This window comes from Balaenoptera acutorostrata, chromosome 2 (genome assembly GCF_949987535.1).
Source record: "Balaenoptera acutorostrata chromosome 2, mBalAcu1.1, whole genome shotgun sequence".
In the NCBI taxonomy this organism is placed as follows: domain Eukaryota; kingdom Metazoa; phylum Chordata; class Mammalia; order Artiodactyla; family Balaenopteridae; genus Balaenoptera; species Balaenoptera acutorostrata.
In genome coordinates, this window is record NC_080065.1 from 126,702,814 (window position 1) to 126,727,823 (window position 25,010).

General features: G+C 38.6%; 1 protein-coding gene and 1 pseudogene across 2 annotated transcripts in view; one reads left to right on the top strand and one right to left on the bottom strand.

Moving 5' to 3' along the window:
• Positions 1-25,010, bottom strand: part of DIAPH1 (diaphanous related formin 1) — a 97,491-nt gene that overhangs the window by 24,353 nt on the left and 48,128 nt on the right. The window lies entirely within an intron of this gene.
• On the top strand, positions 6,605-11,396 carry LOC103010656 (protein SET-like; annotated as a pseudogene).

Here is a 25,010-nt window from a genome sequence, read left to right on the forward strand (position 1 = left end):
ACCGCGATGAAGAGTGGCCCCCGCTTGCCGCAACTGGAGAAAGCCCTCGCACAGAAACGAAGACCCAACACAGCCAAAAATAAATAAATAAATAAATAAATTCAAAATGTCCCCATTCCTCTACCTTTATTTAAAAAAAAAAAAAGAAAGAAAGAAAACAAACAACCCAGTTTTTTAAAACAGGCAAAAGACATTTGGACACTTCACCAGAGAAGATACACAGATGGTACATAAGCACAGAGAAGGATGCTCAACATCATTAAGTCATTAGGAATATGAACTAAGAACTAAATTAATTAGGAATTAAAACTATAATGCCCAACCCACTAGAATCACTAAAATGGAAAAACAAAACTGATGATACTAAGTGCTGGTGAGGATGCAAAGCACCTGCAACTCTCATATATTGATGGTGGAAATGAAAAAAATGGTACAGCCACTTTGGAAAGTAAAGTGAAAACAGTTTGGCAGTTTCTTATACAGTTAAACATACATTTATTGAAACATATGACCCAACAATCCCATTCCTAGGTATCCGTCCAAGAAAAAGAAAAACATGTATGTCCAGACAATATCTTGTACGCAAATGTTTCTATTGGCTTTATTCATAAATGCCAAAAACTGGATTAAACCCAAATGTCCATCAACCAGTGAATGGACATAAGGAAATACTACTCAGCAATAAAAAGGAATGACCACGCATGCAAACAACATGGACAGATCTCAAACACATGATGCTTGGTGAAAGAATCCAGACTTCAAAGACTCCTCAGTGTATGATTCCATTTATATGACATTCTGAAAAAGACAAAAACTGTAGGGACAAGAAAACACATCAGCCCCTGCCAGGGCCTAGTGGTGAGGAGAGGGGATGGACAAATGGGGAGGAGGAAACTTTAAGAGTGATGAAAATGTTCTCTATCTTTACATGGCTGTATACATTTGTCAAAATTCACAAAAATGTACACATAAAAAGGGTAAATCTTACTGTATGCAAATTATGCCTCAGTAAACCTGACTAAACACACTGTATCTTCAAGGCCAATAAAATATATTAGTATAAAGCTATAGTAACTCTAAGAGTGATAATGAAAGAAGAACAAATGAAGTTCTTAATAATAAATAATAATAAATAGAAGAGATTCTAGAAATAGACATGAAACACATTTATATGCTAAAGTAAAAACTCAGATTAATTAAAAAAAGTATAGCCTAACACAGGAGTTGGTAAACTTTCTTAAACGACCAGAAAGTAAATATACGGCTCTGTGGGCCACACAGTTTCTGTTGGAACTACTCAACTCTGCTGGTGTAATATTAAAGAAGTCATAGCCAATATGTAATCAAATGGGCATGGCCACATTCCAATAAAACTTTATTAACAAAAATGGGTTGGTCATAGTTTTCAGACTCCTGATCTAATCAATAGTGTTGGAACAACTGGCTCTCCATTTTAAAGGAAAATAGTTAGATCCTAACTTTACACTATTCACAAAAATAAATTCCAGATACATTAAACAGCTAAATGTTAAAAACCAAAATACAGTATTATTTTGAATAAATGAAAACTTTCCTAAGAATAACACAAAATCAAGATGGTATAAAGGAAAAGACAGACTGATTTGAGTACATAAAATTTTTGTTTTTCAATGTGAAAATCATCATAAAATATATGAAATGAAAATTTCCATTTCCAGTATTGGGGGTCAAGTCTCCCATGGAAAAACATCTAAAAATGCTGGTATGGTATTTTAAAAAATCACCTTGAAGCACAGAAGACCTGAGAAGACGATGAATTGCTCCAGAGAAACAGTGAGCAAAACACTGGAACATTGTTCCTATATCAGTTTGAGGGCTTTGTGCAGCAAGGGTACACAGGGATCAAGATCCAGTTTCTGCCTAATGTGGGGAATCTCATACGAGACTCTCTCCTCTTTAGCTGGGAACCCAAAAGGCTACATCCTCAGAGATAAAAGTGATCACAACAGGCTTGCACTTGGGAGCCCTAGAGAGCCTACACTCTAGGAAGAGGGTGAACCAGAGGTAGATCAAGCCTTTCCAAAACCACAACCAAACCTTGGCATAGCTCACTCCCTGACTGCATGAAGGTGATCAGCCCACACACTTATCTACCTAGAGAGGAAAACACAATAGGAACAGACTTATGCATGATCCAGACATTGGAGCTTTAAAGTAATGATAGCTAACGTGTTCAAGAATATTGAGGGAAAAATAAAAATAGATGAAGATGGAGAAGTTTACCGGAGAACTAGAATTTATTAAAAAAAAAAATAAATGTACATTCTAGAACCAAATGAAATTAAGAGCTCTATAGATGGGTTTAACTAGAGACACAATAGAAGTTAGTGAATTGCAAGACAGATCAATAAAAAAGATACAAACTACAGCAGAGGGATAAAAGATGGAAAGTAACAAAAAGAGTGCAAGGGACATGTGTGTAATTGGAGGCCCAGAAAGAGAAGAAAAAATTGGACAGAGCAATTAACAATATGGTGCTGTACATGTAAAAACTCGTTAAGAGGATAGATCTCATGTTAAGTGTTCTTCCAACAAAAATGAAAATGAAAACAAGGGGACTTAAGAAATCTTTTGGAGGTGATGGATATGTTTACTACCTTGATTGCAGTGATGGTATCACAGGTATATGCATATGTCCAAACTCATCAAAATGTATACATTAAGTATGTGCAATTTTTTGTATATTAAATATACCTGAATAAAGCTGAAGGCTGGAGAAGGGGGAGAAATGTGACTTGGAGCATGGGAAAAGTCCCAGGATTTCAGTCTCAAACAGAAGCCTTAGGTACTCAGAGAAAGTAAAATATTAAAAATAACAAAACAAAAACAAAAAAGCCCCATGACACACACACGTAAAACGGAATGCTAAATGTGATATTCACTGGCACTGAATTTGAAAGCAAAATAAAATGTCAATAATTAAAACAAAAAACAAGAAAAATTAGACAGGAGCAACATTTGAAGAGAAAATATTTGTTCTAAAAGTGATGAAGACTTCAACACACAGAATCAAAAGCTCAGAGAACCCCAAGTATGAATACAAAGAAAACCACACCATAGCACATTATCACAGTAAAGCTGCTAAAAGCCAGAGTAAAAAGAAAATTCTCAAAGTAGCAGGAGGTGGAACATATCTTCAAATGAATAACAATAACACTGACAGTGCAGGGTTTTGTTTGTTTGTTTCTTAAGGGAAAACAAAAAATACCCTTCAAAAATGTAAGTGAAATAAAGATATATCCAGACAAAAACAGAGAATTCATTACAAGTAGACCTGAACTAAAATAAATAGTAAAGGGGATATTTATTTATTCAAGCAGAAAATAAAGTATCCCAAAAGGAAATACAGAAATGCAGGTAGGAAGGAAAAACACTAGAAAGGAGTTTTTAAGTGAATACTGATATTATAAAATAATAGTAAAAATGTTTGTAGGGTTTAAAAAATATGTAGAATAGGGGCTTCCCTGGTGGCACAGTGGTTGAGAATCTGCCTGCTAATGCAGGGGACACGGGTTTGAGCCGTGGTCTGGGAAGATCTCACATGCCGCAGAGCAACTGGGCCCGTGAGCCACAACTACTGAGCCTGCGCTCCGCAACAAGAGAGGCCACGATAGTGAGAGGCCCGTGCAGCATGATGAAGAGTGGCCCCCACTCGCCGCAACTAGAGAAAGCCCTCGCACAGAAACAAAGACCCAGCACAGCCAAAAATAAATAATTAATTAAAAAAAAAATAATACGTCATCCCGATCTGTAAACATCCATCAACATTTTAAAAAAAAGAAAAAAAAATATGTAGAATTAAAATGCATGAAATCCATGATTCAAAAGATGTGTAGTACATAGAGTTAAAATACTGTAAAGTTCTAACATTACCTGGAAGGTGGTAAAAGTTCTAATATTTATTAGGTTGTAATAGGTCAAGCATGCATGTTGTAATTTCTAAGGTATACACTAAAAGGATAGTAAAAAAAAAATGTGTAACTAAGAATAGGGGAAATGTGAAGTAATAAAGTTTTAAATGAATCAGTAAGAAGAACAGAAAAAAAGGATGTAAATTGGAAAAATCAAACAGAAAACAAAGAGCAATTTGGTATATATCAATTCAAGTGGATTAAATACTTTGCAATGAAAAGACTAAGATCATCAGACTGGATTTACAAAACACACACTCTAAATATGTACTACTTACAAGGGACACACCTTAAATAAAGACACAGAAGTCTTAGGACAAAATAGTGGAAGAAAATATACTACCCAAAAGAAAGCTGATGTAGCTGTACTAATATCAGATGAAGATTTTATCTGTAATAATGCTACTGCCTTGAATAGACACATTTCATAGTGATAAAGGGTCAATCCACAAGGAAAATATGATCATTCTAAATCTAAATACATCCAATAATTTAGTTTCAAAATATATAAAGTAAAAATTGACTGAACTAAAAGAAAAGGGTAAATCCATAACTACAGTGGAAGAATTAACACCCTTTGTACAGTAACTAATAAAACAAGCAGACAAAAACTTGGAAGGGATACAGAAAATATGAACACATCTAACAAACTTGACCTAATTGATACATTAGAACAATGCATCCAACAATGACAAATTACACCTTTCTTTTCATACACACACAGCACATTTACCAAAATTTACCATATGCTGGGCAAACCAACAAATTTCAAAGGATAGAAATCATTCAAAGTATTTTCTCTGATGACACTAGCATTGCATTAAGTTGGAAATCAGTAAAAGGATAACTACAAAGTTCCCAATTATTTGGATACTGAATAAATATCCAAATAACTCTGGAGTCAGTGAAGAAATCACAAAAGAAATTAGAAAATATTTTGAACAGAATGAAATCAACATATTACATAGAACAGACAGAACTAATAGAAAATACAAAATAAGATGGTAGATTTAAATCCAAATATTTCAGTAATTATGTTAAATGCAGACAGACTATATGCTCCACTTAAGACCAACATTGTAAATGATGAAGGAACCTTAATATTAGACAGTTTTCCAGGCAACAAAAAGCATTAAAAAGATAAACAGGGACATACTATAACAATAAAAGTTTTAGTTTGTCAGGAAAATATAAGAATTTTGAATTTGTATGCACCTAATAACAACACATATTTATGTATTAAGATATATAAAGCACCAAAAAAGGACAAGCTTAATCTAATCATGAGGATACATTAGGCAAATCCATACTGAGGGACATTCTACAAACTAACTGGTCTATACTCTTTAAAAAATGTCAAGATATTGAAAGATAAAGACCAAGGAACTACAATGAGGAGTCTGACTCCATTTTTGGTTTAACGGTTGACAGCTGTTAAGCCTCACCTCTCTTCACCTTGTGCCTCACATCTGGGCAAAGGAACACAGAGGCCTCACTGCTCCCTCCTTGGTGCCAGTGGAGATTCAGACTATGCAAGGTCCTTGTGCAGGAACTCTAAGCCTGGCCCTACCCTAAGCACAATAAAAACTTCGGCCAGTCTCCTTTCCTTGCCCTTTCAAGCCTGCTTGAGAGGACTGTTCTCCTCTTCCCAGAGACCTCAATCATTTAAGTTAATAAACCTTTTCATACCCTCTTGGTGTGTGTGGGGCATCATCATTCTTGACATCCAAACTAAATTTTGAGTAGGGGTCCATATACCTTTGCAGGTGACCATAACAGAAATTATTCTCAATTAAAGAATATAAGGCACAAATGAATGCAATGCATGATCCAGTATTTTTTCTGTAAAGGATGTCACTGTGACAATTGGCAAAATCTAAAGGTCAGATTAAATAACATTATTACATTAATGTTAATTTCCTAATTTTGATATGTGGTTATGGATCTACTATTAGCAAATGCACACCAAAGGATAAAGAGGCAACTGATCTGTATGCTTCAGAAAAAAAATAATCACACACACACAGAAGGGTAAGGCAAATGTGGTAAAATGTTAACATCTCAGGAATGTGGTAAAGTATGTGCAGGAAATTTTTTGCTATATTCTAGCAAGTTTTCTGTAAGTCTGAAATTGATATAAAAAGTTGATATAAAAAATTAAAAGAAAAAATATACAGCAAAAACTGACAGAATTACAATGCTAAATCCACAAAGTGGGATGTTTCAACCATTTCTCTAAGTAACTGATAAAACAAGCAAACAAAAAGTAAAGATACAGAAAATTTAAGCAACACAATTAACAAACAGGACCTAATGGAGATATATACAACACTTCATGCAACTGAAGAACAAACACATGAATTTCAAGTGCACATAGAACATTTATAATATTTAACAATATTCAGAGTCATAAAGGAAAACTCCACACATTTCTTAAGACTGAAATCACAAGAGCAGTGACCAGTTAGGCCTCCCCTCCTAAAGTACTGATTGTCAGTGCATATTAGCCAGGTGGTGCACTTTAGCTACCTTGGACAATGCTATCAAGTATGCTAGGAAGGGAGGAAGCCCTCTCTGCATGTGGAAGAGCCCATGTTTGGACTCCCCTTCTTCTGACGTTGCAACAATAACAGTAACAACCAGACAACCATGACATGTGGGTGGAGTCCATCAGGTAATGCTGTGCAAAGTAAACTACCTCAAGGTATGAAATCACCTCAGCAATTACTTTCCTTTTTATTCCCCCCACCTCTTCTCTTTTTTTAAAATCTTTGTTTCTTTGTGGCTTGCTGATTTCATATAAAAAAGAAAAGCAAAGCAAAAAGCAAAAAATAAACCCAAAAAACAAAAAACAAGAGCACCGACCAAAATGCAAGTAGCTAGAAATTAATAAGACATTTAAAAAAAATCCTGAGAACTCACAGGGGTAGACAGAATAATGGTTCCCCAAAGATATCCACATCCTAATTCAATGTTACATACAAAAAGTACATTGCAGGTGTGGTAAAGTTGATCTTGAGATGAGAGGATTATTCTGGATTACCTGGTTGATCCCATGTAATTACAAGGATCCTTATAAGAAGGAGGTAGGAGGGTCACAGCGAGAGAAGAGACATGATGACAGAAGCAGAGGAGAGAAAGAGAGAGACAGAGATAGAGATATGAAGATGCAATGATGCTAACTTTGAAGATGGAGAAGGGGCCCTAAGCCAAGGAATGCAGGCAGCCTCTAGAAGCTGGAAAAGGCAAGGAAACGGATTCTCCCCTAAAGCCTCCAAAGGAAACACAGCTCTGTCAAAACCTTGATATTAGGACTGTGGACTCCAAATAAATTTATATTCCTGTTAAGTCACTAAATTTGTGGTAATTTGTTATAGCAGCAATAGGAAATTAATACATTCCATGTATTTAGAAATAAAGTACTTCTAAATAACCCATGAAAAGAAATCATAATGAAAATCAAAATTTATTGGACTGAATAATAAAAATGCTTCCTGTTATGGACCGAGTAGTGTTCCTCCCAAATTCATATGTTGAAGCCCTAACATGCCCCACGGCCCCCTGCCTGCACCCCCCACCACCCGGTGCTTCAGAATATGGCTGTATTTGGAGACAGGGTCTTTAAAGAGGTGATTAAGTTAAAAGGAGGCTCTTAGGGTGGACCCTGCTCAACCTGACTGGCGTCCCTATAAGAAGAAAAATCTGGACAGACAAGGAGACACCAGCAATGCAGGCACGTAGGAAAAGACCATGTGAAGACATGGTGAGAAGGCAGCATATGCAACCCAAGGGAAAACGCCTCAGAAGAAACCAGAACTGCTGACACCTAAATCTAGGACTTCTACCCTCCAGACCTGTGAGAAATAAATATCTGTTTTTTAAGCCACCATGTCCATGGTACACTATGGCAGCCTTAATAAGCTAATACACCTCCTATTAAAACTTAAGGGCTACACCTAAAACAGAAACTTAGTGTCAAACACATATATGGAAAAAAAAAAAAAGACCAAAAACTAATGAGTTAACTACTCATTTTAAGAAATTAGAATTAGAACAGTAAAATAAACCCTAAAGAAAAATTTTAAAAGAAAATACAGGTAAAAGCAGAAATTAATGATCTATAACAGAGATTAACAAAGCCAATAGTTCTTTTTTTTTTTTTTTTTTTTAAGACTCGTAAATTCAGAAAACCTCTGGTGAGACTGATCAGTATTTAAAAATGAGAGAGTAATTAGGCATCCAACGTCGGGAACAAGCACCACAAAAAACAAAAACAAAAACAAAAATGGAAATGAATAAATATGCTTCAGGCATTAAAATAAATAATTTCATACAAAATATATGTGAGAATTTAGATGAAATGGACAAATTTCTAGAAAAATGTAACTTACCAAAACTGACTCAATAAGAGAAAACCTGATCAGTCCCTATAACTACGAAAGCTATTAAATTGGTAGTCAGTGTTTCCTAGGAAACCCAGATGACTTTGCCAGCCAATTATTTCGAACAGTCAAGGAATAAATAATTCCCCTAATCTTATGTAAAAATTCTTCCACAGTATAGAAAATGGAAATATTCCTCAAGTCACACTATGAGGCTAGTATAATCTTAATAGCAAAATGTAAAAGAACAAAAAATCATAGGTTACTTTTACTCATAAACATAGGCATAAAATTCTTGAAATACCAGCAAACTGGATTAAACAATATAAAATAAAAAGGATAATAAATAATGCCCAAATTGGATTTATTTTAGGAATGCAAGATTAGTGTAACAAAACGAAATTGAGTTATTTGTAGTGAGGTGGATGGAGTTAGAGTCTGTCATACAGAGTGAAGTAAGTCAGAAAGAGAAAAACAAATACAGTATGCTAACACATATATATGGAATCTAAGGAAAAAAAAAAAGGTCATGAAGAACCTAGTGGCAAGACGGGAATAAAGACACAGACCTACTAGAGAATGGAACTGAGGATATGGGGAGGGGGAAGGGTAAGTTGTGACAAAGTGAGAGAGTGGCATGGACATATATACACTACCAAACGTAAAATAGATAGCTAGTGGGAAGCAACCGCATAGCACAGGGAGATCAGCTCGGTGCTTTGTGACCACCTAGAGGGGTGGGATAGGGAGGGTGGGAGGGAGGGAGATGCAAGAGGGAAGAGATATGGGAACATATGTATATGTATAACTGATTCACTTTGTTATAAAGCAGAAACTAACACACCATTGTAAAGCAATTATACTCCAATAAAGATGTTAAAAAAAAAAAAGATTAGTGTAACAGAAGCCAATTATTATGCTTCACCACAATTACAGATTGAAGAAGAAAAATTATGTGATAATCCTAACAGTACAAAAAAGCATTTGATCAAATTCAGTACCCATTCATGAAAAATACTCTCAGCAAACTAGGAATACAAGAGAACTTCCTTAATTTGACAGAGTATTTACCAAAAGTTGAAGGCAAAAACCATGCTTAAAGGTAAAATGTTGAAAACTTTGTCTTTGAGATTAGGAGCAAGAGAAGAATATTCATCATTACCACTTCATTCAACAACACTGGCTGGAGGTTTGAGCCAGTGCAGTAAGGCAAGAAAAAAATCTTAAGCATTAGAAAAGAAGAAATAACACTCTCATGTGAAGATACTGATTATCAATATAAGAAAATCCCAAAGAATCTATAGATAAAGAAATTTTAAGAGGAGGAGGTGGAGGAGGAGGCGGCTCGGGCAGATCTGAGCAGCGAGCTACAGCGCGGAGCGTGAGTGAGGGAGCAGAGCCGCCTACCCGCCCGCCGCCACCTCCCCTCCAAAAAGAACAGCAAGAAGCAATTGAACATACTGATGAAGTACAAAATGAAATAGACAGACTTAACGAACAAGCCAGTGAGGAGATTTTGAAAGTAGAACAGAAATATAACAAACTCCGCCAACCATTTTTTCAGAAGAGATCGGAATTGATCGCCAAAATCCCAAATTTTGGGGTAACAACATTTGTTAACCATCCACAAGTGTCTGCACTGCTTGGGAAGGAGGATGAAGAGGCGCTGCATTATTTGACAAGAGTCGAAGTGACAGAATTTGAAGATATTAAATCAGGTTACAGAATAGATTTTTATTTTGATGAAAACCCTTACTTCGAAAATAAAGTTCTCTCCAAAGAATTTCATCTGAATGAGAGTGGTGATCCATCTTCAAAGTCCACTGAAATCAAATGGAAATCCGGAAAGGATTTGACAAAACGTTCAAGTCAAACGTAGAATAAAGCCAGCAGGAAGAGACAGCATGAGGAACCAGAAAGCTTCTTCACCTGGTTTACTGATCATTCTGATGCAGGTGCAGATGAGTTAGGAGAGGTCATCAAAGATGATATTTGGCCAAATCCATTACAGTACTACTTGGTTCCGGACATGGATGATGAGGAAGGGGAAGGAGAAGAAGAAGATGATGATGATGATGATGAAGAGGAAGAAGGATTGGAAGATATTGATGAAGAAGGGGATGAAGATGAAGGTGAAGAAGATGAAGATGATGATGAGGGGGAGGAAGGAGAGGAAGATGAAGGAGAAGATGACTAATGGAACACTGATGGATTCCAACCTTCCTTTTTTAATTTTCTCCAGTCCCTGGGAGCAAGTTGCAGTCTTTTTTTTTTTTTTTTTCTCCTTCTCCTCTTGTGCTCAGTTGCCCTGTTTTTGAGGTCTCTTTTCTCCTTTATACCATGTCTCACAACTAATTTGGGGGGAAAATACCTTGAGCGGAATTCAGTGGGAAAAGAATCTCTACCCCTTTCTGTTCCAAATTCATTTTTATCCCTTCCTGTCTCAACAAAAACTTTATGGAATCAACACCACCATGCTCTGTGGGAAGAAAGAAAAACCTTCTGCTCCCTTAGCTCTGCTGGAAGCTGGAGGGTGCTAGGCCCCTGTGTAGTAGTGCAGAGAATTCTAGCTTTTTTCCTCCTTTCTCTGTATATTGGGCTCAGAGATTACACTGTGTCTCTATGTGAATATGGACAGTTAGCATTTACCAACATGTATCTGTCTACTTTCTCTTGTTTAAAAAAAGAAAAAAAAAACTTTAAAAAATGGGGTTATAGAAGGTCAGCAAAGGGTGGGTTTGAGATGTTTGGGTGGGTTAAGTGGGCATTTTGACAACATGGCTTCTCCTTTGGCATGTTTAATTGTGATGTTTAACGGACATCCTTGCAGTTTAAGATGACACTTTTAAAATAAAATTCTCTCCTAATGATGACTTGAGCCCTGCCACTCGATGGGAGAATCAGCAGAACCTGTAGGATCTTATTTGCAATTGACATTCTCTATTGTAATTTTGTTCCTGTTTATTTTTAAATTTTTCTTTTTGTTTCACTGGAAAGGAAAGATGATGCTCAGTTTTAAACGTTAAAAGTGTACAAGTTGCTTTGTTACAATAAAACTAAATGTGTACACACACACACAAAAAGAAATTTTAAATATCATATAAAAATATGAAGTACCTAGGAATAAATTTCATAAAAGTTGTATAAGACCTCTAAGAGAAACAATAGAGCTTTTCTGAAAAACATTAAAAATGATAAATAAGTGAATGTAGATTTTAAGATCCATAGATTAAAAGACTTGATAAGAAGATACCAATTCTTCCCAGATTGATTTATAGAGTCAGTAGAATAAAAATCCCAACAGGGTTCTTTTTTTAAGTTGACAAGCTGATTCTAAAATTTATATGGAAATACAAAGAAGAAGAGCTAAGACATTCTTGGAAAAGCAGCAAAAGATAGGAGATTAATACACTTTATAACCGTAATAAATCAAGATCGTATGGTACCGGCATTGGGATAGACAAAATGATCAACAAGAAGGAGAGCACAGTCCAGAAAACAGACCCAGGCATAAAAGAGCACTTGATATAACAGACTGAGCATGTCAGACTTCACAATAAGTGGGACTGGAACTAAGTGTCCGTATGAAAAAAGAAATTGTACCCATATGCAAATAAATCAACTACAGGTCAATTAAAAACCTTAACGTGTTGGGGCTTCCCTGGTGGCGCAGTGGTTGAGAGTCTGCCTGCCAATGCAGGGGACACGGGTTTGAGCCCTGGTCTGGGAAGATCCCACATGCCGCGGAGCGACTAGACCCGTGAGCCACAATTGCTGAGCCTGCGCGTCTGGAGCCTGTGCTCCGCAACAAGAGAGGCCACGGCAGTGAGAGGCCTGCGCACCGCGATGAAGAGTGGCCCCCGCTTGCCGCAACTAGAGAAAGCCCTTGCACAGAAACGAAGACCCAACAGTCATAAATTAATTAATTAATTAATTAATTAAAAAAACCAAAAACCTTAATGTGAATGGAAAAGCTATAGGATTAATTATCTTAATGACTAAAGGATTTCTTAAATAAGCCACAAGACGCATTACTCATAAAGGAAAACACTGATAAATCTAAGCACTTTATATAAAGAACTTCTGTTCATTGAGACACGGTTAAAAAAAAAAAAAAGTGGGTTTCCCTTGTGGCTCAGTGGTTAAGAATCCGCCTGTCAATGTAGGGGACATGGGTTCAAGCCCTGGTCCGGGAAGATCCCATATGCCGTGGAGCAACTAAGCCCGTGAGCCACAACTACTGAGCCCACGTGCCACAACTACTTAAGCCCAAGCGCCTAGAGCCCATGCTCTGCAACAAGAGAAGCCATCGCCATGAGAAGCCTGCACACCACAATGAAGAGTAGCCCCTGCTTGCTGCAACTAGAGAAAGCCCGTGCGCAGCAATGAAGACCAAATGCAGCCAAAAATAAATAAATAAATTTATTTAAAAAAAAAAAAGTGAAAAGCCACAAAGTCAGAGAAGATGTTTGTGACAAAAGACTTATATCTAGAATATATAAGGAATTCCTTTTGTTTGGCGTAGCACCATTTTGCAATCGTAATGAATGAACAGATCTATGTACTGAGAATCAACAGCTGCTAACATCACAGAGGGGACAGCCACATATTACGTGCCTTCTGAAGAGGAACCTAACACCTATTACGAAGAAGTCTTGGTGAAAGACAAACAAATGGAGCCTGGTTCTGATTAAGCCTCTAGATCCAATTACCAATTTACACCAAATACACAGGACAGAAATTACACACTACACTATGCGAATACAATCGCAAAGTTGATATTATGGGAAACTCTACAGACAAATGATACAGTTTTTACAACAAATTAACTGCAAGGGGAAAAAAAAGAGAAAGAGGAAAAAGCCAATAGATTTAAGACATAAAGAAGACATTAAAAAACATGGGTAGAACTAAACTATAGTGTTCAGGAATATAAACTTGGGTGATAAAGCTTTTTCAAAAAATGGAGACCATACCTTAAGTCGGGATTTTGGTTTCTTTTAGAGGAGAAGATGCACATGGATGTTCCTAGGAGTCTCCTGGAAAGTTTCTATCTCCGGACATGTGACATTTCAAGGGTATTCATCTTATAATAATTCACTAAGTTGCACATCTGTTTTATGTACTTCCTATATTTTTATTATATTTAACCATAAAAAGTTTAAACATGAAGAGACAACCTAAAAATTAGCACTTTGGTTAATGGGAACTACAGCTTCCAAACTAGGCACTTGGCCAACCTAGTCTCCAAGGACCAGACCTCACCACTGCCCTGCCAGCCTTGCTAAGAAGTCAGCTACTGCAACTTCCCTTCTGTAACCTGTGCTCTCCTACAAAGCAAGGGAATAGACTGCCTGCTGTGCCTGCTGAAAGTCAGAGTCACTGACCCATTTCCAAAAGGGGAGAAAGAACATCAAGAGCTTTCATCTCATCATCTGCATCCAGGTCCGTCCCTGGGGTTATCTCCAACAAGGTCATGGGGATGTTATAATCCTGAAGCCATGAAAGAATTTTCACATGTGCCCATTCCCCACACAACATGATATTTTTCCTTTCTGTAGAACAGTCTATGAAGTATTACTAACTAATTAAGTCTGATCAGGGAGAAAGGCTGCCAATTAAGTAAAAAGAAAGGTTTGGGAGATAAAGCTGAGGACCTGGAATCACTCTAGAGATGCAGTTTAAGAACAGGTAAATTTGCTGTCCCAAAGCTTAAAACCTCTCCTTTAATTCCCGGGAAACAGCATGGTCCACTGTGACCATGTTCTCTATTGAGAGCAGTCTGCAAACTTTTTTAAAGACTTTGGGTAGGTAACAGGCTATCATGTCAGGAGAAACAAGCCACTCTCCTAGTAAAAGACTCCAGTCCCTTCTCCCTCTGAAGGCTGCAGAGCACTGTGCCTTCACCTCCTCTCCCATCACCTCTGGGGAAATCCTGAAGATGGGAGGCTCTGCTGTGTGAAGAAGAGAAGTTTGGCTCTGAATCTTCTCAATCTCAACCTGAGAGATCCTCCCTCTCTCCTTAAGAAATTAAGTCTATACACAAACTGCAAGATAAAAAAAATAAGAGACAAGGCAAGCTAGAGAGGGAATCTATAGAGACATCAACCAGTTGTAATGTATAGACTGTGTGTGGCTCTGATTCAGATGAACAAACTTAAAAAAATACTACTTTAAGAATACTGAGTGGATATATGATATTAAAGAATTTTTCAGATGTGATAATACAATTCTTTTTTTAAAAAGTCCTTATTTTTTCATACACATTCTCAACTACTTAAGGATATTAAATGACATATGCTTTACAATAACTGGGGTGGTGAAGAGGAGGCTGATGCAGGTACATGAAACAAGACTGGCCATGAGTTAAGTTTTGAAACTGGGTGATGGAGACAGGTATTCATACTATTCTCTTTGCATGTGTGTGTGTGTGTGTGTGTGTGTGTGTGTGTGTGTGTATGTACGTATTATATATGTGTGTGGGGAGAGGTTACATTTTCAAAAATAAAAGTTTTGTTTTTAACTCGGATTGTTTCCCTGAAGTCACTAGGGCATCTGATTCTTCTCAGACAACTCAGAGAAAAGGTATCTTTTCTTCTTAGCCGATTCTTTAATTGAGGATACCAGCCTAAATATCTCCGTGGTAAAAACCACCGAAGCCAGGCTTAGATTATTTATAAGGCAAAGGGGATGTCCTGCATGCTGCCTCAAAACCAGCCCCCTGCCATGGTTAGTAGGTGTCCAGTAGCCAGGCGTCACTCTGTTCTTTGCTCAGCTGGCAGGGACCTGCTGCATCTATTGCTCAGGATGCAGGCAGCCTGCAGCAAGGTAGGTCCCTGATGAACAAGTGCTGAGTAAAGTTCTGGAGCCCTGCCTCAGCCTGTCTCACTCCCTCCCCCAGCCAGGCTCCTCCCTTGCAGAATTTTTTTTTTCCTGCGTCACAAACACAAAATGGAGTTAGCTGGGAGCAAAAACAATCTATCTAAAATGGCTGAATGCAGCAGGGAGTGCCAGGCAATAAAGCGAAGGGAAAGGGCACCCCCTGCTGTCCAACACGCGGACCCTATTTTTCTTTTTTTGCTATTTTTGCATATGTCAAAAGAATCAATCCTACAGAGTCCAAGCAATTTTGCCATGAATCTTGAAAATTATGTTTTAATTCTAAATTTCAGAGAGTAGAAATTGAGGCTAAGAAAGGAAAATAATTCTCAGTTTCTAAAGACAGCAGAGTCAAGGCACAACAGCAGCCTGAGTCCCAGTTATACTTTGGTTATGATTAACAGTTTCTAAGAGCCTGCAGAACGGAAGGGAGGTCCATCTCAGCACCGTATTCCCCAACTTAAGAAAGAGCTAATGGCCCCCGGAGTCCCACAGCTATAGCCATCACTTCCCCAGGAATTCCTGTTGCAGGCTTCTCTCAACGAAGACCACAAACAGGAAATGGAGGAGTGGGGAGTTGCCTGACATCCTGGCAACTAAGTTCCTAAGAATCACAGGTGGGAGGGACTAAGTGGGATAGGAAAAAGAACTTCGGTGAAATACTGCTGAGAACACAGACTGGCTCTAAAGCCAGTTACACCCGAAGGGATGAAAGATTCAGGCTGATCTATAAAACAACTCCACCTATCCTTAATTCTCACTTATTGTCTCAGGACCACACACTACTTGCTCTGCCCAGGATGAAGCCTGCGGCATTTGTCCCTATTCTACAGGGAACACCCTCCATAGTCTTATGTTACAGCTCCCTTGAGTAAACCAAATACTTTATGACTAAAAGAGAACACACGAGAAAGATGGAAAAAGCAGAAATATGTTGAAAAATCTGTGGATCTAAGGCACCAACGGTTTCCACTACTTAAATGAGGCAGCACAAACACGTGAGTTTATCCAATGTCCATAAAGTGAGATAATGGCAATACATACAACACACATGAGCACAGAATCATAATAGGAAGTAAAAAAAAAAAAAAAGTGGACTCTGGTACCACTACAGTTCTCTCTAAAAAACAGGGTCTTTGTGGAAGAGGCCTAGGTCTCCCTAGCATATCTGAAAGATTAGAATACTTAGTTAGACCTCTAGGAAATGACAACAAACTTTCTGTGAGGATAACATAGTTATAGAATCACCAAGTCCACCCAGCATACAATAAACCATGTCTATTAAGCTCTATACTAACTCTTTGATTCTGGGAAGGGGACAGAGCAAGAGGGCCCTATCATGTACTAATGTAAGAAGCTGCCCATGTGGGGGATTTCAACTTTATACTCCCCATAGCTGCAATATGCACGGGGGGAAAAATTCAGTACCTCAAAGCCACTCGTAGGTATACACCTCGGTGGGAGGTGGGGGGGAACAGATAAACAGCATGCCAGTTGAACAGCTGTTATTCCTGCCCAAAGGTAACCAGATTTCTATCACTGACCTCTTCGCCAAAATAAATACCTATCTGCTAAATCCAACAGAACTGGGCCATCATGGATGTGCAAGCTGTAAGGAAGGATGGAGCAAAGTGGCAGAGATGGATAAATCTGAAGGTCAAGAACAAAGCCAGACAGAATTCCAAATCTACAAGAACCAAGTGCTGAGTTAGCAAGAAGGAGGCAAACAGAAGTGTGAAAGGGTGGCAGAAAAGCAGCGTTCAGAATCTGGGCACTTCACAAGCATTTGCTCATTTAGACAATACAGTCATTGAGCTTCTCACAGATACTTTCCCAGCACACCCAGGATGGTGACTCAATAAGGGAGTGCTAACAACGAGATCAGCTTCAGAGATGTGGGTGGGTAGGGGCTAGAAGGACAGGCACTGCCCCAAGCAAGTCAGCAAAAGGGTAGGACAGGTTTATGTAAGGGAACAGGCGCAGGAGAGGGCAGGAGAAAAGGCATCAAAATAAGGTGCTGGGAATAAAGACTTTTCCTTCCTTAAAAAAATGAATCAGGATCTGAATAAGGGGTTGACATATTTTTAGATTCTCTTTTAACCTATATGTTCCCTTCCATCTCCTTTTATCCCATGAGATTTACTTGTTGAAGAAATCAGGACACTGGTCACTGGTGAAAAGCAAAGAACACTGTCACAGTGCCAGGACAGTCCCCAGCAGCTAGCATCTCAGGTTTTTCTGACATTCCTGCCTTCTTGCCACTGCCTTCAATAATGCTGGATTCTGAGCCCAACAGACCTGGGGTCAAATCCTGGCTTGGTATTTACTTGCTATAAGCTCTCAGTAAGCAAAGGACATGTTAACTATTCTATACTTCATATCTGTCGGTTATAAAATGAAGATAATACCTATTAGGCAGCATTGTTTTAATAATTAGAAAGAATGGGTGATAAGCCTCTGTCACTGTATCTGACATTAAATAGGAATTCTGGGACAAAACGGAATGAGAAGACAAAATACGTTCATCTTTTCCTAGGTGCTGGGAACAGTTTTAATCTCTGCTCAGCCTACCTCCCTCACCCCCCAACCTAAACACAGAGTAAACTGCAGAATTCTAAGCCATTCTCTGTAACAAAGGATTCTAGAAATACCCTCCATTTTATTCTGGGTTTTGGAAGGGGAAGTAACAGGGTAAAAGCATAACAAAGAGAACAGATGGAATAAACACCCAGCCCCCAGCCTGAGTCTGCAGATGCAGCTGCTGGTTTTCGTCACACTGCTGGTTTTTTCCTTTCTTTGTTCCTAAGGTGGAAGCCAGGAAAGGGTGGGCGGAGGGGAGGGGGAAGGGGTGGGGATGAGGGCAGGACCATCATCACTGTTACAGAAAGTCACCTGATAGTCTCCTCCAATCCCTGGTCTCTGACCTCACAATCTGGAACCTGAGCCAAAATGGCTCAACTGCGCACGCCCCGTGGCTGAAAAGAAAAATGCAAGCAGAACAGGAATGCAAGGAGAATAGGAAAAGGGGGACGTTCTTCTTGGAAGGATTTTAGCAGTTTTTCTTGCAAAGAGGAAATTTAAACACACACAGACAGACAGGAGAGTGCCTTATCTTCTCATCTAATAGATCCAAGAGAAAAAATCACTGCCTTTAAGTAAACAGAGTTGGGATTGCTGAAGGATCAGGAGGGATGAATGATTCCATCCCATCTTGCAGACTGGGGCTACCAATGCCCTTTTGTTGTGTAACTGGGGCTCCCTTACCCAGGGGAGCGGACAAAAGAATAAATAGCTTTTTAAGTTGTAATCTGGCTTTTCAAAGAGAAGCAAGCTAGGATCATTAGGGAGAATGAAGTAAAAGATGCTGTTACCTGCTCTGCAGAACTGGGTATTAGCACTCTGCCTTGCAGAAATTAATTTATTAGGTCCAAATACTCTAGAAACCCCCTTTTCAAGCGTTCTGGACACTAGCAAATTTCCTTCTTAACCCTTCTGTCTTTCCCATTATAAAAATAAGAGACCACAGTATAGAAAAGTTGAAGGGAAAAAAAATCTAGCACCCTAACAAAATCTGTTATAATATTCTGGTATATTCCCTTTCAGACATTTACTTCTGCATTTTTTTCTGTAAAATACAACTGCAATAAGGGTTGAATATAATTATTTCCTGCATAGTCCCACCTAACACTGTATCTTGAGCATTCTTGCATGTTGCTCCAAAGGCGATGGACCAGAGTCATAAAATGGGATAGTTACAGGGTATTAAGTTCTACAGCAATTATCTCCAGAACAAAAACTAAGTAGGAAGGCCATACCCTTTTATGGGTAGTGTCCCTGTGCTAGTGACACAAAGCTCTGCTCCTACTCCAGGGAAGTAGCTGGAGGTCTGGAAGGCCCCTTAGCAGAAATTCTCAAGTCTCTCTTCCCCATACCGCAGTGGCTGTAAGGCTCTAGTATGAATTGCTGTACGTTTAGCGTTGGTGTTGGTAACTAACTGTTCAGTCGTTACATGAAAGAGTTTGCAAGGAAAGCAGGGAGAACACAAGGACACGTGCACACTAAGATGCAATCAGATCAAATGGGTTACTGCAGGGACTGTTTCCAAAAAAAGGACAGGTTACTTCATTACTATATGTATTTCTGTTTTATCGTAGTGTTCATTATAAAAGTGATAACTAAAAATAATTTTTAATTTAGAATTTTTTTTTAAATGAGAAAGGTCTCTATGTACTAATAAGAAAAATCTCCAGGATATACAAGCAAGGTATAGAACAGTACAGACAATACTTTGGGTAAGGGGAGGGAGGATAAGAATCTGTATTAGTATTTGCTACAATTGCATTTTTCAAAAACTCTAAAAGAAATTAATAAAAATGGTCACTTCTAGGGAGTTCCCTGGAAGTCCCGTGGTTAGGACTCAGTGCTTTCACTGCTGTGGCCCGGGTTCAATCCCTGGTCAGGGAACTAAGATCCCCGCAAGCTACATGGCACAGAGAGCGAGGGAGAAGGTTGGGATGCATGAATACTAGGAAGGGAATTAAGACTTTTTAAAAATATCATCTTTACTTCTGAACTACCTATATTACCTACATAAAAAATACATAATAGAGATGCAGAAAGAAAAGCCCCAGAGGAAACATTCTATAGTGGAGACACCCTCTGTACTCCCTGAAAACTAGTCTGCCCAACCTCATGTTAGGAGGCAGATTTGTCCCATACCAACAGAAAAGCAAGTTCAGACCGAATGATTCCCAAAGAGTCTAAGGGATCCTCAGAACAGTGCTTCTTCTTTGAGGCAGAACTGCTGGGCTCCAGTAGGAGCCCAAGAGCACTGGATCACTCTTCTGCAAAACCCATCCGAAGCCCAGCTCTGCTCTGACATTCCCCTGAGATCCCATTCCTCTTCCTACACACATCTCTAATCCCTACCAACTCCAGGTCTCCATGGTGAGAGAACAACCAAACTTGAATAAGAGTTATAGCTGCACAGCTGCAACATCTTTCATCATAATCTGGACTTCCTCCAGTTCCTCACAGCTCCACCTTTGTTGTGTGGGCCTGAGAGACCTCTTATCATCTGCCCTCCATCCACCCTCTCCAGGCTAGTCAGTCTGAAGTGCTTCCCAGCTACTTCACTGACTCCAGAGAACTTCTTCAGAACCATCTTTCTAAGATGCCTATCGAGACCTGGCTGGGAGGAACGCAAGAAAAGAATTTTGTAAAAGCAAGCGTGGTACCAGTTAACAGAAAATGTCACATTGTTTCCTAATTGATCATGCATGACCTCCATAAAAACAAGGATAATTGTACAACACTCACTCTGATAGACACATCAAAATGTTATTACAAGAAAAAGTAGAAAGCAGCTTCTAGACTACAGCAGAGAGTGGGAAGACAGCGAGCAGAAAATGGAAAAAGAAATAAATACTGAAGCAATGGATCAAGCCATATTAGTGTATTCCATGAGGAGCTTGTTAAAAAATACCCTTCTACAGTCCTTGTAACTTGTAATCTCTGGAGATGGAGCCCAGGAATTTATACCTTTAACAAACTCCTCATGTAATCCTTATGCACACTCAAGTTTGGGAATTACTGGTAGAAATAGATATTTAAGGATAAGGACTAACTGCACTAAGATGACAGAAATTTAGGCAATACTCATCCCACACTAGATGGCCTGAGTCTCAGACAATGCCATATAAAAGAACATTTTGTCAGAAATAAAATCTGGAATCTGTAGGTAATGGGAGATAGGACCTTGGGTTTAAAAGATACAGTTTCAGTCTGTGTATGTCTAGAATAGTAACAGAGGCACAAACTAAAGTCTGAATAGCTAGAAAGAGGCTCTAAAACTGGGATTATTTTAAGATAATCAGGAGTTAACAAATGACAGAAGGGTTGACTGTAAAAACCTTTCTGCAGCAGCAAATTCTACCCAAGACAGGCTAGGGGAATTCCCTGAAGGAAATTAATTCAGTATAGTATCCCTGGGAAATTATCAGTATATAATCAGTGGGTAGTTCTATTGTGTGCCTAAAGTAGCTATTCAGTAGAAATTGAGACAAAGATGGTGTTAGGAATGTGTATATAATGGGATTACAAAATGAACTACCAAGCTGGTAAAATTTAAGCCCCTCTTTAAGCCCTCTGAAATGAAGGCTATGCTTTCATGAAAATATCAGACTAAAACAAAAACAAACTCAAAAGCATTCTCCAGCCTCTGGGCCCCCAAAAGAGCACGAATATTGCTCCTATAAAAATACAAGCTGCAACAGGACAAGATCCTTTCATTAAAGGGCAAGCTATAGCTTCCTGTCTTCGTTTTACTTATCAGTCCTCCAAGTGAATTTCCTGACCGGTAGAGGGCAGCATACCAGGCAGTGTGTATTTGAAAACAACAGAGCTTGCCTCTCTCTAACGTGACTGCGTCACTACCAGACGTAACAATGACACATCTAAAATAGAAGAGCTCCATGTGCCATCTGGTGGTGAAAAAGGAGAAGAGCACACTGCAGATAAAATATATCAAATTCCTCTAGTTTAGAAGGAATTAAAGTTTAATTATCTTTATCTGATGACACCCTCCCTTAAATCTCCACCAGTAAGTCTTCCGTGGAATCTATACCAGCAGTCTTCATGCAAAAGCTTTAAAGTTTCACACCAGTTTAGCTCTCTATCCCCAAATACTGGTTGTAAGCAAGGAGGAAGTCCTAATGCCTGGCCCCAGTGCATGGGATAAGAAGCATGAAATTCAGACCAAAACAAGCAAACCAACACAAGAACTTAGAAAGCTGTCAAAACAAGAGTGAGATGTAGACAGATAACACCAAAGACAGCTTATTCAAGGAAAAAAGAAAAATACAGTAAGAGAACCATAAGTTTAGAACTGAAAGTTATCATTAGGTTTATCTATCTCATTTTACAGATGAGGAGAGAGTCAAGGTATGAAGGATAACCTTTGGTTCAGTCTCATCAGTGGTCAGATTAAAACAAGGTAACACTTTTGCCCTATCAGAAATTATGATAGTTTCTTATTCCTGGTGGAAGTGTAAAGTGGTACAATCCTACATCTAGTAATTTGGGCCCAGAAATTTTACTTTTTTAAGAATTTACCATGCAGAAATACAAGTATGCAGGGATAAATATAAAATATTTCTGGCAGCATTGTTTGTTGTTATATAAAAAATCAGTAATTTAAATTCTCAATAAGGGATCGTCTTGTACTATTTTATTTATCTGACAGTTCAACTATCCATTAAAAATAACGAGGCAGAATATGAAAAAGAATATATATATGTATAATTGAATCACTTTGCTGTACACCAGAAACTAACACAGCATTGTAAATCAACTATACTTCAATTTAAAAAAAAGAAGAAAAAAGAAATGAGGTAGATCTATATCTAATGATATCAAGGATATTTAAGGATATTATCTATATCTAATGATTTCAAGGGATGCTAAAACATGTCAAGCAAAAGGCAGAGCAGTGTATACCAAATGGGATCACACACATTACATTAAAAATATGTATATACCCTCACATTTCTATAATTTTATCTTTTAATTCCCCTGCCCCTTAATAGTAAGGTTCTATTTGAAAATTTCCCACATTTTCTTCCCTGAACTAAAGGAGAAAAGGATTTTACCTGTTCCTTTATTAGAATAACATATGCATATGAAAGATATGGTTAACCATGGTCGAGAGGGGAGAAGATTTTATACTTTCAGTGTATTCTATACATTTGTTGAAATGAGGATATCACGTTGGCCCAGAAACTGGCTTTAGACAGGAACATGGTCACAGAGGAAGACACAGAAAGTAGGTAAAAGTAATGGTGGGAGTCTGTGGAAGCTCCTCTTCTGATTCAATTTTCTCAGTGAAATAGAAAGAAAACATCCTCAACTGAGAATGAGGATGAGGGAGGTGTTGGGCTCTTGAGGAGAGAAAAGGTGCAAAATAATCATTTAGGAGAGTAGGAAACTGAATAGACTAGAAATATTTAATATCTGTTGCCTGGCAAGGCCAAGCAACATTGCCAACTGAGCAGAGGAGAGACAGGAGAAAAAACAGCCAGTGAGGCAGGAGAAAGAGACCCTGCTGTCCTGAAAGCCAAGAGAAGAAAGTGTATCAAGGAGAGCAAGTTGTATCCTTTTCTCCAGTGTGTCCACTTGCACAGCTACAGGTGCAGGGTGGATAGAAATGGAATTAACCAGGACTGTGATCTTGCGAACCAAGTAAGATGAAATGAGAGAGAAATGGGGAAAGAAAAAAAAAAAACCTAGGGAAGGGTTATTATAATTATTAATGATAATTTTACCTGAGGAGAGTGAAGTCTTCAAGGGGGTGAAGGACAGTGAAAACTGAAGGATAAGTGGAGTGGCGTCTCAGTGGGGCTGGAGGATTGTTGGGGTCAGGGTACCAAAGACAGCAAGGTAAAAAGATAGAAGGTGGTACTATTAAGAAACACCCTCTCATCTTTTTTCTGTTTCTAAACTCACATCCATAGCACCCTGTTTTGAATTTTGGGACCATATCTTGGGTTCTCTAGAATGAAACTATTTCAGCATTTTATTTTGTGCTGCTACTATGGTTCAATTTCTCTTCACTTAGCATTACATCTAGTTTTTACAGCAACAATGGATACATATTTTTTGGACATAAATTGTATCTTTCACAAGAAAAAAAAAAAAGGAAGATGGGTGGTATGAAATTGAGATCGTGGAGGGGCTGCAGTTCTGGTCATGACCATAAGACAGATGGGTGAGATGGGGTGAAGGACAGATCACTAGAAAAGAAGAGTGCCAGGAAATGTGAGGCCAGAATATTGGGAGGATCATGACCCTTTTATATAGAAATTGCTAAGAATTAACAAGGAGTACTGGAGTACTACAGAGGAATAACTTGGGGTGTTAGTAGACGACAGCACAAAGAGAGAAATTGGGTGATTATGACTTGATGTCATGAGATTCAAAATTATGGGTTTTTAGGAAAGAAAAAGGTGGACTGATCTGAAAGTGGCAGTGAAGAACAAAGAGGACATCTACCCCATCTTCAGGTCCATTGGGGTGAGGTTTATGAAAGGAAAAAAAAACAACACATGAGAGGGCAAAAGGGAAAGCCCGGTTTCTGTTAGAGCAACACAGTGAAGTCGATGATACAGGAGATTTTGTTAGTAATGGACCATGAATTCCAGAGGGCACAGTGGACAGGTTTCAAGAGCTCAGGTGGGATGGGAGGAGGAGGCAGAATAGGAGACACACAGAACCTATGGGGATTCGAGTATGGGAGATGAGGGTAACCTGGGAGTCTGGGCCTTCCTGTGGTGAGTGACATAAACCTAGATAAATGACACAATATTAGATCCAGTGGGTTCAAGGCAAATAGTGATGGCAAGGTTTGGAGTTTAGAGGGATATGTGAGGGGGTAGTTGCGGTTCTTCTTTTGTACCACTGATGATGGGAGATCACAACCCAGAGGAAGTGTGGTACTTATTCCACATGCAGGAGTCCTCATAACCCCAGGTGATACAGGTAGATTTATGTTTTTAAATCACAAGGGTGTACTATCTGATATTACAGAACTTCCCAACTGCTTTGAGCTAACGGTCTGACCCTGCTCAAAATCCAAGAGAAGTTAGTAATTAAAAGACAAATGTTCAAAAAAAAAAAAAAGACAAATGTTCACTTGAACAGCACTTCTGGTCCTAATCCTATACACCTGAAACGGTAGGGAACTGATGAAACAGACACCCTTCTGCCAAAAGAATCACTGACTAAGGTGGAGCATGATGAGCTC